The 7,650-nt window shown below is 34.2% G+C and overlaps 1 non-coding gene across 1 annotated transcript; it reads right to left on the bottom strand.

Moving 5' to 3' along the window:
* Positions 1–228: 228 nt before the first annotated feature.
* On the bottom strand, positions 229–335 carry LOC139869459 (small nucleolar RNA R71). The gene has a single exon (XR_011766068.1). It is a non-coding gene; the product is annotated as a small nucleolar RNA R71 (small nucleolar RNA).
* Positions 336–7,650: the final 7,315 nt, after the last annotated feature.

The raw sequence follows: 7,650 nt of genomic DNA, 5'->3' as shown, positions 1-7,650 counted from the left end.
GCGCCGAAGGAAGATCCACATGAACATCTTCGAACCTTTAATAGGATTTGTACTCTATTCAAAATCAGAGAAGTTGAGGATGAACAGATCTATCTCATGTTATTTCCCTGGACTTTAAAGGGAGAAGTCAAAGATTGGTTAGAATCGTTACCTGAAGGGACGAATGATACATGGGATGTCTTAGTTGAAAATTTTCTTAAATAATTCTTTCCGGCATCTAAAGCCGTGAGACTTCAAGGAGAAATTGTTACGTTCACACAAAAGCCAAATGAAACTCTATATGAAGCGTGGACAAGATTTGGAAAGTTATTGAGAGGATGTCCTCAACATGGTTTAGACACTTATCAAATAGTACAAATATTCTACCAAGGATGCGACATTACTACACGAAAAGACATCAACATAGCAGGTGGTGGTTCCATTATGAATAAAATTGCAACTGAAGCATACAAAATTATTGATAACACTGCTTCTCACTCACGTGAGTGGCATCAAGAAAAAGATATCGTTAGATCATCTAAAGCGGCTAGAGCCAATTCTAGCCATGACTTTGATTCCATTTCTGCAAAGTTAGATGCTTTCGAGAGACGAATGGAAAAGATGACTAAGGATATTCACGCAATACGAATTAGTTGTGAGCAGTGTGGAGGACCACATTTAACAAAAGATTGTCTCAGTATTGAACAAACAATGGAACAAAGAGAGAATGTTTCATACATGAACCAAAGGCTTGGAAATAATTATCAGAATAATTATCAACCGCCAAGACCAAACTACAATCAAAATCAGAATTATAACCGAAATGTTCCATACAACAATCAACAAGGTCCTAGCAATCAACACATATCTAATAATACTTACAATCAGCAAAGACCTATTTTTTCAAATAAACCACCACAAACCGATGATAAAAAGCCAAATTTAGAAGACATGATGTCGAAGCTAGTTGAATCTCAAACGCAGTTTTTCACATCTCAGAAACAAACTAATGAACAAAATGCTCAAGCATTTAGAAATCAACAAGCTTCAATCTAAAATCTGGAACAAGAAGTGAGCAACCTAGCAAGGTTGATAGGTGAAAGAAAACCGGGGAGTCTACTTAGCGATACAAATGCTAACCCCCAGAATGAAACAGCTAAAGCCATTACCACGAGAAGTGGTATTACACTTAAACCACCTGATATGCCTGTAATTTCTGATGACGCTATTCCTACTACACAGGCACCACAACCTGAGCAAGAGAAAGAATCAGAACCGGTAGTTGAAAAGGTTAATGAAGATAACACAGTTAAGGCTAAACCTTATGTTAAACCATACCAACCACCACTTCCTTACCCGAGTAAAATGAGAAAAGAAAGACTTGAAGCCGAGCAATCCAAATTTTTAGATATGTTTAAACAAATAAATGTCAATCTTCCTTTCATTGATGTAATTTCAGGAATGCCAAGATATGCCAAATTCCTGAAAGATCTAATCACAAATAGAAAGAAAATGGAAGAACTCTCGGCTGTTACTATGAATGCTAAATGTTCTGCAGTACTGTTAAATAAACTACCAGAAAAACTCTCAGATCCAGGAAGTTTCACAATTTCATGTTTTCTGGGTAGTCTTAGTTCAATAGAAGCATTGGTAGACTTAGGTGCTAGTATAAATTTAATGCCATATTCATTATACGCTAAACTAGACCTTGGAGAATTGAAACCAACACGAATAAGCATACAACTAGCAGATCGATCAGTAAAGTATCCTAGAGGGATAATGGAAAACATGCTAGTTAAAGTTGGTACTTTAGTATTTCCAGTAGATTTTGTTATTCTAGACATGGAAGAAGATTCTCGAGTTCCTCTTATAATAGGAAGACCATTCTTAAACACGGCTAAAGCAATAATAGATGTGTTTGGTAAGAAACTGACCCTAAGTATAGAGGATGAGAGTGTTACCTTTTCAGTTGATAGAGCCATGCAACAACTGCAATCTGCAGATGATACATGTTATTACATTCAAACTATAGATTCACATGCAGAATTGTTAGAAGAATTTCCAAAATTACAAGGAACAGAAGAATGTTCTTTAGGAGAAGGAATTGAACCAATTGATGAAGCTGAAATGTTAGCTACACTTATGGCTAATGAATATGAACCAACAATAGAAGAACTTCAAATGCTAAAAGAGGAAGACAGATATCGATACAAATCATCGATAGAAGAACCACCAATATTAGAGTTAAAGCCACTTCCAAACCATTTGGAATACGCTTATTTACATGGTGAATCTGAATTACCTGTAATAATATCGTCTTCACTTACGAAAAATGAAAAATCTCAACTTATTTATGTGCTAAAAGCTCATAAACCAGCTATTGCATGGAAGATTCATGACATTAAAGGAATAAGTCCTTCGTATTGCACACATAAAATACTTATGGAAGAAGGTTATAAAACATATGTGCAACGCCAACGAAGACTAAATCCTAATATGCAAGATGTTGTTAAGAAAGAAATTATTAAACTGCTAGATGCAGGTTTAATTTATCCAATCTCTGATAGTGCATGGGTAAGCCCAGTTCAATGTGTACCTAAGAAGGGTGGCATGACTGTCATCAAAAATGAAAAAAATGAGCTTATTCCTACTAGGACTGTAACATGATGGCGTATTTGTATTGATTATAGAAAATTAAATGACGCCACCAGAAAAGATCACTTTTCCATTTGTATTGATTATAGAAAATTAAATGACGCCACCAGAAAAGATCACTTTTCCTTACTTTTCATTGATCAAATGTTGGAAAGATTAGCCGGAAATAGTTACTATTGTTTTCTTGACGGTTTCTCCGGATAATTTCAAATTCCAATCGCACCCGAAGACCAAGAAAAAATCACGTTCACGTGCCCTTATGGTACTTTTGCTTACAAACGCATGCCATTTGGACTTTGCAACGCCCCTGCAACCTTTCAAAGGTGCATGCTGGCGATTTTTAACGACATGATAGAAGAATGCATGAAAGTTTTCATGGATGACTTTTCAGTCTTCAGTGATACTTTTGAAACATGTCTAGTTGATCTTGAACGAATGCTTATTAGATGCGAGCAATCAAATCTAGTTCTTAATTGGGAGAAATGCCATTTCATGGTTAGAGAAGGCATCGTTCTTGGTCATAAAATTTCAAAAGAAGGAATTGAAGTGGATAGAGCTAAAGTAGATGTAATTGCTAAACTTCCACATCCCACCAATGTTAGAGAAGTTAGGAGTTTTCTAGGGCATGCCGATTTTTACTGACGTTTCATAAAAGATTTTTCTAAAATTATCACTCCTATGAATAAACTCCTAGAAAAGGATGCCCCATTCATCTTTTTAGATGAATGCATCAAATCTTTTAATATTCTTAAACAAAAACTCACTAATGCGCCGATCATGATAACTCCAAATTGGAATCTACCATTTGAACTCATGTGCGATGCAAGTGATTTTGCAATGGGAGCCGTTTTAGGACAAAGGATTGAAAAATGATTTCAACCTATCTATTACGCTAGTAAGACGTTACAAGGAGCACAAAAAAATTACACAACTACTGAAAAAGAACTCCTTGCTATTGTCTTTGCTTTTGACAAATTTCGTTCATATCTCGTTCTAGCTAAAACAGTGGTCTATACCGACCATTTTGTTCTTAGATACCTATTTTCAAAACAAGATGCCAAACCACGATTAATCCGTTGGATCTTACTCTTACAAGATTTCGATATTGAAATTCGAGATAAAAAGGGAGCAGAAAATCTCGCCACTGATCATCTTTCTCGTCTTGAAAATCCTGAATTAGAAGTTCTAAATGAATCGGCCATACAAGATAACTTTCCTGATGAATATCTTTTGAAGATCGATTATAATAAAATTCCATGGTTTGCAGACTATGCAAACTACTTAGTATGTGGATTCCTTGAAAAAGGGTTGTCATACCAAAAACGAAAGAAATTCTTTAGTGATATAAAACACTATTTCTGGGAAGATCCACATTTGTTTAAAAGTTGTCCCAATGGAATAATACGCCGATGTGTATTCGGAGATGAAGCTAGTCAAATCTTAAACCATTGTCACATAGGACCAACAGGAGGGCATTATGGGCCTCAACTCACAGCAAGAAAAGTCTACGACGCTGGATTCTATTGGCCTACAATTTTCAAAGACGCACACTTTCTTTGTAAATCCTGTGATGCATGTCAAAGGGCCGGAAAAATAAGTCAACGTGATGAAATGCCACAAAATGTCATTCAAGTATGTGAAGTATTTGACGTTTGGGGTATTGACTTTATGGGTCCATTTCCAAAATCTCATAATAATCTCTATATTCTTGTTGCCATTGATTATGTATCTAAATGGGCGAAAGCACAAGCTCTCCCAACTAACGATGCACAAGTTGTAGTCAACTTCTTAAAACGTCTTTTTGCTAGGATCGGAACACCGAAAGCTTTAATAAGTGATCGGGGTACTCATTTTTGTAATAATCAACTTGAGAAAGTTCTCAAAAGATATTGAGTAACTCATAAAATCTCAACCGCTTATCATCCACAAACAAGTGGACAAGTTGAAAATACCAACCGAGCATTAAAACGTATTCTAGAGAAAACCGTAGGATCAAATCCGAAGGAATGGTCCATGAAATTGGAGGATGCACTCTGGGCTTTTAGAATAGCCTACAAAACTCCAATTGGCACCACACCTTTTAGACTCGTTTACGAAAAAGCATGTCACCTTCCAGTAGAAATTGAGCACAAATCATTTTGGGCTTTGAAGACATGTAATCTTGATTTACATGAAGCCGAACATCTACGGTTAAGTCAACTAAACGAATTAGAAGAATTGAGACATGAAGCATACGAAAATTCGTTAATCTATAAGGAAAGAACGAAGAAATAGCATGATAAAAGAATCAGAAGTTCAAAAGAATTTAAAGAAGGAGACAGAGTTCTTCTTTTCAATTCACGATTCAAGCTCTTTCCTGGAAAATTGAAATCAAGATGGTCTGGACCATTCATAGTCAAAAGAGTTTTCCCATACGAAACAATAGAGTTAATAAATTCAAATGGGGTTGAATTTAAGGTTAATGGTCACAGAGTTAAACATTACATAGAAAATCCAATGGAAGTTGAAGATGAAGTTAATCACAATTTCGACACTACAGCTAACTAAGTGTGGGAAGATTCGAATCTTTTAAGGGTAATATGTATTTCTGTTAGAGTTAGATTTTCTGTTTTCTTGTAGTTCTCGAAAATGGAATCCGAATGGTCTTTCCCTAGCAGACCCTAAAGAACTAGTCTTCTCCCTCCATTTTGAATTTTTATTTTTTTTAGGTTTTACGAGATGAAGAATTCCTTTGATCTGAACCATGGTCTACTACTACACGCTTTGATTACTAAACGTAATAATAACACTTTCCCGAGGGAAGTGGTATCCTTCATAAGAGGCGAAATGGACGAAGTAAGGAAAGAACTCAGGAACAATCATAATAAGATACATTTTGGTAAAGGAAAATCAAAATCCGCAACAAAAAGAAGAGCACGACACCTTGAAAGATGTCATAAATGCGGAAAATGGTCACATGAAGGTAAATGTTCGAACAATCAGACATATTCAAATACCGAATTTGTTACTCTATGCAGAGAAGGACCGTTCATATGTTTAGAAGAAAAGTTATTGAAAAATAGAGGTTACGCTTATGTAGCTATAGAAAACCAAATCACACGACTCTCCTATGAGTCGGCTAAAGCAGGTCTCTGAGAATTTTATCTCACAGGTAAGTATGTACAGTTTTTATTTGTTTTTATTCATTGCTTTTAACCTTTTGATAATAAACGCTGAATCATTTGCTATAAAGTGGTAAATTGATATTCAATAAAATTAGGTATGCGAAACCGAAATTATTGATATCATACAAAAATTACATCACTGCGAAATTTACCATTTATTCAAAAGGTATAAATATCTTTAATCAATCAATTCAAAATATTTCAAAAATTCGCCAGGAGTAAAACTAGGTAATATAGCCGAAATTAATATATAAATATTAAATTATTATTGTAAAATTTTAAAACTATTATATAATTATAATCTTTTAAATGAAAGTTTGTAAAATTAATGTATATAAATATTAATAATATTTATATGAAATTTTATGCATTTTAAATTTAAGTTTGGTGTGAATTTAAAAACAAAAATGTACTTTGCTTCATCAAGTTAAAAATTGATTTATAAAATTCGTCGTGAGTTGAAGATTAGGTCGTTGAACCGAAATTGCTTTACCCAAGGGCGGGACGAGAAATTTTGTTATCATTGTTTTAATTCTATTGATTTAAAGTATGTCAAAAACATTAAAAAACCAAAAAAAATCTTTGCTTTTAAAACAGCGCTTTAAAATGATAAATTTTAAAATTTTGTCGAGAGATGAACTAGGTCGACGTACCGAAATGCCCTCATTCTTAAAAGAAACAAAATTTTAATTAATTTAATTTTTGTTTTATTAGTCAAAGGTTTTTATAAAAAAAAAAAAAGAAAAAAAAAAGAAAGTCAGGACCCCATGCGATCGCATGGGATATACCCAAGGTTGCAGAAATTGGTTCTCGGGGAGTTCACAGCAGGGTCTCTAAAATGAGAACTCGGAGAACTCGGGGAGAACTCGGGGAGTTATCGGCGGTTGAATTTCGTTGACTTTTGAGATTTTATCGAGTTTTTTTCCGAGATTTGACCGATTTTACCGAGATTTGACCGATTTTTCCGAGATTTGACCAATTTTTTGGAGATTTGACCGATTTTTGGTCGTTGACCGATTTTTTGACCGATTTCAAAACGAGTTCTCGCCAGGAATGAAATTCCGAGTTCTCGCCGAGTTCTCGCCGAGTTCTCCTAATTTTTGCAACCATGGATATACCCTACACAGCCATGCAATTGCATGGCACAAAAATACTGGACAGATAAAAAGAGCTGCGAGCTGTTCTGTCTCCCACACAAAAAACACACATATACACGAGCAAAACCACAAAAACACCCCTAAAATCTTCACTTTTCAACAAAAATTCACCAAATTTCTTGCAATAATCAGCTATCGTCACGCCTCTATTCAGATGGGGAGGCAAGAAGGTAAATATTTCACCCCTAAAACTCTTTAAATTCGAATTTTATTGTTCTTGAGCTAATTTTTACCTAATTTGATTTTGTTAATTTCTAGTGTAATTAGAGTTAAATTGTTAGTATATTATGCATGTATAACCTGGATTGATGCTATTTGTCATGATTTGAAGCCTTAAACTTCAAATTTTTTAGAAATCTAGGGTTTGTGTTCTTGAGCAATTTGGGGCTTTTTGATATAAACAGGTTATGGCAGATTTGTGTCATGAATTATTGCTAAATTAAGTAGTGTAACATGTTTAGGTAGCTAAATGATCCAAACTTTGATCCTAAACATGATTTTTGAGAATTAAAGTGAAATTTTTAAGTCTAAAATTCATGAACTTGATTAATTTGATATAAATGCCATTTGAAACTTGTTTAATTGCTAGTAATGATTATTTTGACATGTTATTTAATATAAAAGCTTATGAACTTTGTAAACATTTTCATATATGATTATTTGAAAATATGTAGAATTGATAAAAATATGAAAAT

The sequence above is a fragment of the Rutidosis leptorrhynchoides genome, chromosome 9, assembly GCF_046630445.1.
Source record: "Rutidosis leptorrhynchoides isolate AG116_Rl617_1_P2 chromosome 9, CSIRO_AGI_Rlap_v1, whole genome shotgun sequence".
In the NCBI taxonomy this organism is placed as follows: domain Eukaryota; kingdom Viridiplantae; phylum Streptophyta; class Magnoliopsida; order Asterales; family Asteraceae; genus Rutidosis; species Rutidosis leptorrhynchoides.
This window is presented reverse-complemented; position numbering and strand designations above follow the sequence as displayed.